We start from the raw sequence: 6,648 nt of genomic DNA on the forward strand, positions 1-6,648 counted from the left end.
TAATTGGCTAAAGCAGTGGTATTGCACCCTTGTGCCGTATTAGTTTGGGAGCTTATTTTTTGGGGTCCGATATGGAGCTGTCTGGTCGTTCATAAAGGTTGTATTAAACCTAATTATGTTACAGTAAAAAGGAGTTTACTTCCTCTTAGAGGATAGTTAAGCAAAGAAAACCCTTTGGGATCACACTATTTGGAAGACTATTACATATGAAATATTTGGAATTTTTTAAACTGTTTACTCTGTTTGAAATGTTTTACAATGTTTTAATGAATTTGAATATATTTTTGAAAATGTTGTCGTGCTGAGGAATCAATGAATGGAAATGATCTAAAATATTCTTTGGCGGTCCTTTTTATTTTTTATTTTTTGGATGAATTACTGATGTTCACACTTTGCTTTGAACATGTTCCTAGGTCTTTGAACATCTCTCTAGTATTGCATTTAAGGGCCTGTCATACACCTGGCACAAGCGTTTTTGGTATTTTCAACCAGACACAGTTCTCATTTTCCCATCTTGTGCCGCGTTGTTTAAATAGCAAATGCATTTGAGCCCATGGGCGTGCTGGTCTAAAAAAGAGGTGTGTTCAGGTGCATTGTTGGCACGGTGCTATTTTGAGGAACTGAAAATAGACTGCACCATAGACCACCTCAAACCTGGTCTAAAGTCTGGAGCAATATTTTTTCTTTGTTATTTAAAGAGCGCATTAGTAATATGCGCCTATAGGTGGGTGCACAACGTGCGTACACTTTTCTTACTACTCACAAGGGATGCGCAGCAGCACACAAAAATAAAAAAGAAAAAGAAAAATTACATTCCGGCATGTAAATAGCGAACCCGCCATGGCACGAGCGCAACTGGATTTTAAAGGGGATGGGAGATTAAACTAATTGGTTTATTGCACGTTACGCCCAAAAAACATCCATTACTCCTTAAGAGAATAGGGACAACCCATTTAGACCATGCGCCTGGGCTCGCCTAATGTTTTCCTGTCGTTAAACTAGTAAAAGTGGATTCAGACACGCCTTGAGTGCACCTGGGCTTTAGACGATGCACTTAGATTGTTAAAATAGGGCCCTTAGTGTGCAACCGACCCATAACAACTGTGCCACAAACATGATTGATACTTCAGATCATGTGACTATTTTCAGTGATCAGATGTACATTTTTCACCTGGTGAGCGATAAAATGAGCAAAAAAACCCTGCATTATGGTCACAAGCATGGTTCAGGATAAAGAACAACATCGACTGCTTATTTTATCAGCAGTCTTGGTTCCAGAAACATTTTCGCATTCATTTTCTTCTTTGGGATTTTGAAAAATATATTCGTATTACAGTGTGTGTGAAAAACATGATTTTGCCCCCTTCCTGTTATTTTTTTGCATATTTGTCACACTTGAATGATTCAGATCATCAAACAAAATTTTAATATTACACAAAGATAACCCGACGAGTAGGATAAAAAAAACAAAATGGCAGTTTTGAAATAATTATTTTTTTTTTTTAAGGAAAAAAAGCAAAAGCTGTCCAAACCGCGCCTGACACATACATACAAAAAGTAATTGCCCCCTAATTCTAATAACTGGTTATGCCACCTTTTGAAGCAACAACTGCAATCAAGCATTTGCAGTAACTGGCAATCAGTCTTTTCACATCGCTGTGGAAGAATTTTGGTCCTCTCTTCTTTTCAGAATTGTTTTAATTCAGCCACATTGGAGCATGAATGGACTGTTTAAGGTCATGCCACAGCATCTCATTTGAATTTAAGTCTGGACTTTGTCTTGGCCACTCCAAAACCATAATTTTGTTTTTCTTGAGCCATTCGGAGGTGGGCTTGCTGGTGTGCATTGTTCCTGCTGCATAACCCAAGTGTGCTTGAGCTTGAGGTCACAAACTGACCGGCCGGACATGCTCCTTCAGGATTTTCTGACAGAGTGCAAGAATTCATAGTTCCATTCAATTAAGGCAAGTCGTTTCCAGGTCCTGGAGCTGTCAAAGCAGACCCAGACCATCACACTACCACCACCATGTTTGACGCTGGTATGATGTTCTTTTTATGAAATGCTGTGTTGCTTTTTATGCCAGATATAACAGGACACACACCTTCCAAAAAGTTAAACTTTTGTCGCATCAGTCCACAGAATATTTGCCCAAAAGTGTGGGTGTAATCAAGATATTTTTTGTCAAATGTGAGATGAGCCTTTGTGTTCTTTTTGGTCAGCAATGACTTTTGCCTTGGAACTCTCCCATGGATGCTGTTTTTGCCCAGTCTCTTTCTTATTGTTGAATCATGAACACTGACCTTAACTGAAGCAATTGAGGCCTGCAGTTCTTTAGATGATTGTTCTGGGGTTCTTTTATGAACCTCCTGGATGAGTCCTTGTGCTCTTGGAATTAATTTTGGTAGGCCGGCCCAATCCTGGGAAGGTTCACCACTGTTCCAAGTTGTCTCTGTTTGTGGATAATGGCTCTTTGACCGTTGTTCGCTGGAGTCCCAAAGCCTTAGAAATGGCTTTATACCCCTTTTCCAGACAGATACATGTCAACTATTTTGTTACTCATATGTTCTTGAATTCTTTAGATCGTGGCATGATGTTTTGCTCTTTATGCATGCTTCACTTTGTCAGACAGGTTCTATTTAAGGTGATTTCTTGATTCAACAGGTCTGGCAGTAATCAGGCCTTGATGTGGCTAGTAAAATTAAACTCAGCTTTCTAAAATAATGTGATTAATCACAGTTCTTTTATTAATTTTTCACACAGGGCCAGGTCAGTTGTGGACAGCTTTTTTCCCTTTTATCATCATTTAAAAAACTGCCATTTTGTATTTACTTGCATTGTCTTTGTGTAATATTAAAATTTGTTTGATGGGTCTGAATTTTTTAAGTGTTACAAATATGCAAAAAATATAAAAAAACGGAAGGGGGCAAAACATTTTCACAGCACTGTAAACCTAAAATAAATTAAAACTGTCACAAACTACATCTAAGAAAAAAGATTAAAAAGACCATATTTAAAGGCCTTTTTTTTGGAATGAAACAGCATAGCGCATTAAATATTATGAAAGATGTTGGTGTTTTGGCTGATGTTCATGGGAGTGGGTGTTTTGCTGGATGGTTTGTCATTTCTATGTGTAACAACTTTAAGAAATTCCACTGTTTTTAAAAGTAACTAATATCGAGAAATCTTAAGTGATTTCTACAAATTGCATATATCATCACTTCAACTTCAGAGATTATTGTACATCTTCTTGAAAGGTTTTTGTGTCATTTTTAAAAAAATCATTTTCTTTAGGGAGAAAGTGAATGAAACGGTTTACTCCCCGAACCCAACTGTTAAGCTTGTCACTGTGTTTTGGGATGTTTTTTTATGTGGTTGTGTTTGTGTGTGTGGATGTTTGAAAGCGACACAGAATGTATTGTGGACGGCGATCAGCCAGCAGGCACGCCCGGATGGTTTCATCTTCCTGAGGAATGTTCCGAACGGTAAATCAATATAATCTGCCTGACAATTAAAAAATTGTGTTTGTTATAATCAAGCCTGCAACTATCTCAGTTATAGCATGAAGGATTAGTCAGTAAATTAAAATTCAGTATGACGATTAATTCATTAGTTTAATAGCTCATTAAACTCAAAGCACTAAATAATGTGGAAATAGGCACAGTTTATGCATTTTAAACTCTTGTAGTTTTTTCCCTAATGGCTGTATTTGTATTATTTGGTTTTACCAGTCATGAAACAACCAAACTATAATTTAGCTGGGCAGATGTCTAAACTGTTTGCTCCATGTATCATACTTCCCAAAATCCTTGTTATCATTATCACAGCCTGAGACACAAACTCCCCATCGCTCATCAGTTTCTACCCTTCTTCAATACAGTGTCTGCATGTCTGGATGGGTGACAGCTTGATTGACAGCTTGTTCGAGTCATATTGACAGGCTGTCGCACTCGAGAGACGGATGTGCCTTAGGAGGTGACCATGTCACTATGCGTCCCATCAGTCCTTGGGGTGGCAGATGGAGGCCTTGGAAGATTGCAAAATTGCATCTGTAGGTGGTACCAAGGTGAAAAGAAGAATAGCTACTTTACTCAGGGTGAGAAAATCAGAGGCAGTGATAATCAATGGCAACTTTTTGCCTCAGGAATTTTTTTAATTTTTATTTTATTTTTTTGCAGCTTACTTGGATTACACAACTCGCATGCAATTTTATTGCCAGACCATTCTCTAGTGGTAAGCTTTGTTTCTGATCTCAAGATGTCCTGACTTTAAAAGTGATTTATTTATTTATTTATTTTTTTAAATAAATGCTTTCTCCTGTTCCAGTTTTAAGGCATTTGTAGGTTGTTGACTTGAGTGTCAAGTCTGGCACTTTTTAAACATGTGCTCACGGGTACATGCTCAATGCATGCGCACCTCAACTGCTTTGTAATTCTCTACCTATCCTACAGATGACAGCATCATGTTGAGTACAAGAGCAGGTATCTTCTGACCCCATGTACATTCATTATTGTAGTTTCCACCATTATTGCATTTTCCATATTTCTTGACTAGTTCTTAAAAGGATATTCCAGGTGTAATATAAGTAAATAAAAGTTAAGCTAAACTGACAGCATGTGTGGTGTAATGTTGATTAGCCAAAAAATTTAAAATAAAACTTTTTTTTTTTGTATAGGCCAATAAATGTAAAGGTTCTAATCAGTGTCGTTTTAATAAAATAGCTTTTATCTTTAGATTTACATAAATATAATTAACTATCATCTATATATATAAATTTAAGTCTTAATTTTAAGTTTTATTAACTTTAGGAAACTTTTTTAAATCTCTATTTATTTATTTTATTTTTCACATTTTAGTGCTTCAACCTATTTTAGTTACACTGAAATAAAATTGGTGTAGAAACAATATTTTCGCTCAGAAATTGCTAGTAGATGCAAATAATTACAAAGAAATGGCAAATAACGTTGTGAACAGTGTGAAATTTTGAAGTGCAAAGAATGAAATAGTATTTTCTTGTAAAACATACTCCAATCTAAGTTTTATTTATTTTTACAGTGTAGTTGCCAAGGCAACATTCCTAAAGATTATAATTAAGTGTTTAATCTAATATTTATTTTGTAATTAAACATCAATTTATATTCTATATTTATTCATATAATAAGTCTTATATTAAATATTTGTATTTTTATTCTATCTGTTTTAATTACCAGAAAACTATTTTCAATACTTTTGTTAAAATTAATAACATTCCTTATAATTTTACAGGTACTGTTCATTCTTCTGTTGAAAATTGTGTGTTATTTGAGCTGTAATGTTGCTCTCATTGAATCATGTAACCACACATTATCATGTTACCACACATATCTATTTGTAGCTATACCATATTTTATCATTTATGAATTGGCCTCTTTCATTTCCATTCTAAGTTCGATCTGTAACCTGGATTTTTATTTTTTTTTTTGTAAAGAGAGGGACAAGTGGAAATTAACTTTTTGTGGTAATCAATATTATGCCATAAATTGTTGATTCAGCTTTACTTGAACTTGCACTTGCACTAACAACTTTAGTAACAACTTAGCAACTACTAACCACATCTTATTTGCAACTGCATAGAAAGGCATATATTACTGTGTTCAAACTACTCAACTCAAGGCGTGTTTAACCTTGAAACTTCAAATCTCTTGTCAATCTATTTTAAACTTCCAGGAAAGGCTTTGTCAAGCCAGCACTCCAACTTCACTTTTCTAGTAATTCTCTGAAGTGCTGCTATGGCTGCAGAAATTACACACTTTACCTTTAATCTCCATAAAACATTATAAAATATACCTTACCTTTTGTCATTTAGGTACTGCTGTACTGTAGGCTGTCTGGACTGCTGGTTGAATGTCAGGTGTTTTTTTTTTTTTTTTTTTTTTTTTCACAGAGCTGGTTCTCCATGAGACATTGAATGACATTGAGTTCAGTGATTGGTTTCTCTGCTTAAATTGCTTTAATATGCTTCAGGTGACTTACAAATACCCTTTGACAGGATGGAAGAAAGCTGTGTGTGTGTGATTATGCTTTGCCCTCACGTCCATGCAATGGCTGCTTTGTTTTGTATTTGCGTCATTGGATATAACAGTAGGACATAACTGTTATCTCTAAGGACTGCCTGCAAAAATCACTACCAGCCTTTGAGATGATGATCAATGGGGAGCATCAAGCCTGAGCACGTACACTCACACACTCCATAAATTTATGCAAATCATATCCATGCAACAGAGTATGTCTGAATGTGGCGTGTGTTGAAATGTCAGAGGGTGTATAATCAGTTAAGCTCTTTTGTTCTCGCTTGCTTTCGGTTTATTGAACCATTATACCAAACTATGGTTGAATGCTTGATTCTGATTGGCTGACAGACGTTCCATGGTCTTGATTAGTGCTCTGAATCTGTTCAGTAATGCAATACATTTGTTGACCAAATTATAGTTCTATATCATGTTTCCGCATTCTTTGTGAATTGCCAAGACTTCAATTAGGAGTGTGACTCTTTACTGGGAAATTATTGTTTCTAACATATTCTCTATTGGAAAGTTATAGAAATGCTACTTGGGCAAATGAGAACACAAAAAATATATTTGTGTGTTTTCTGTTCACTACTATAAAAACTA

The sequence above is a fragment of the Cyprinus carpio genome, chromosome B5, assembly GCF_018340385.1.
Source record: "Cyprinus carpio isolate SPL01 chromosome B5, ASM1834038v1, whole genome shotgun sequence".
In the NCBI taxonomy this organism is placed as follows: Eukaryota; Metazoa; Chordata; class Actinopteri; order Cypriniformes; family Cyprinidae; genus Cyprinus; species Cyprinus carpio.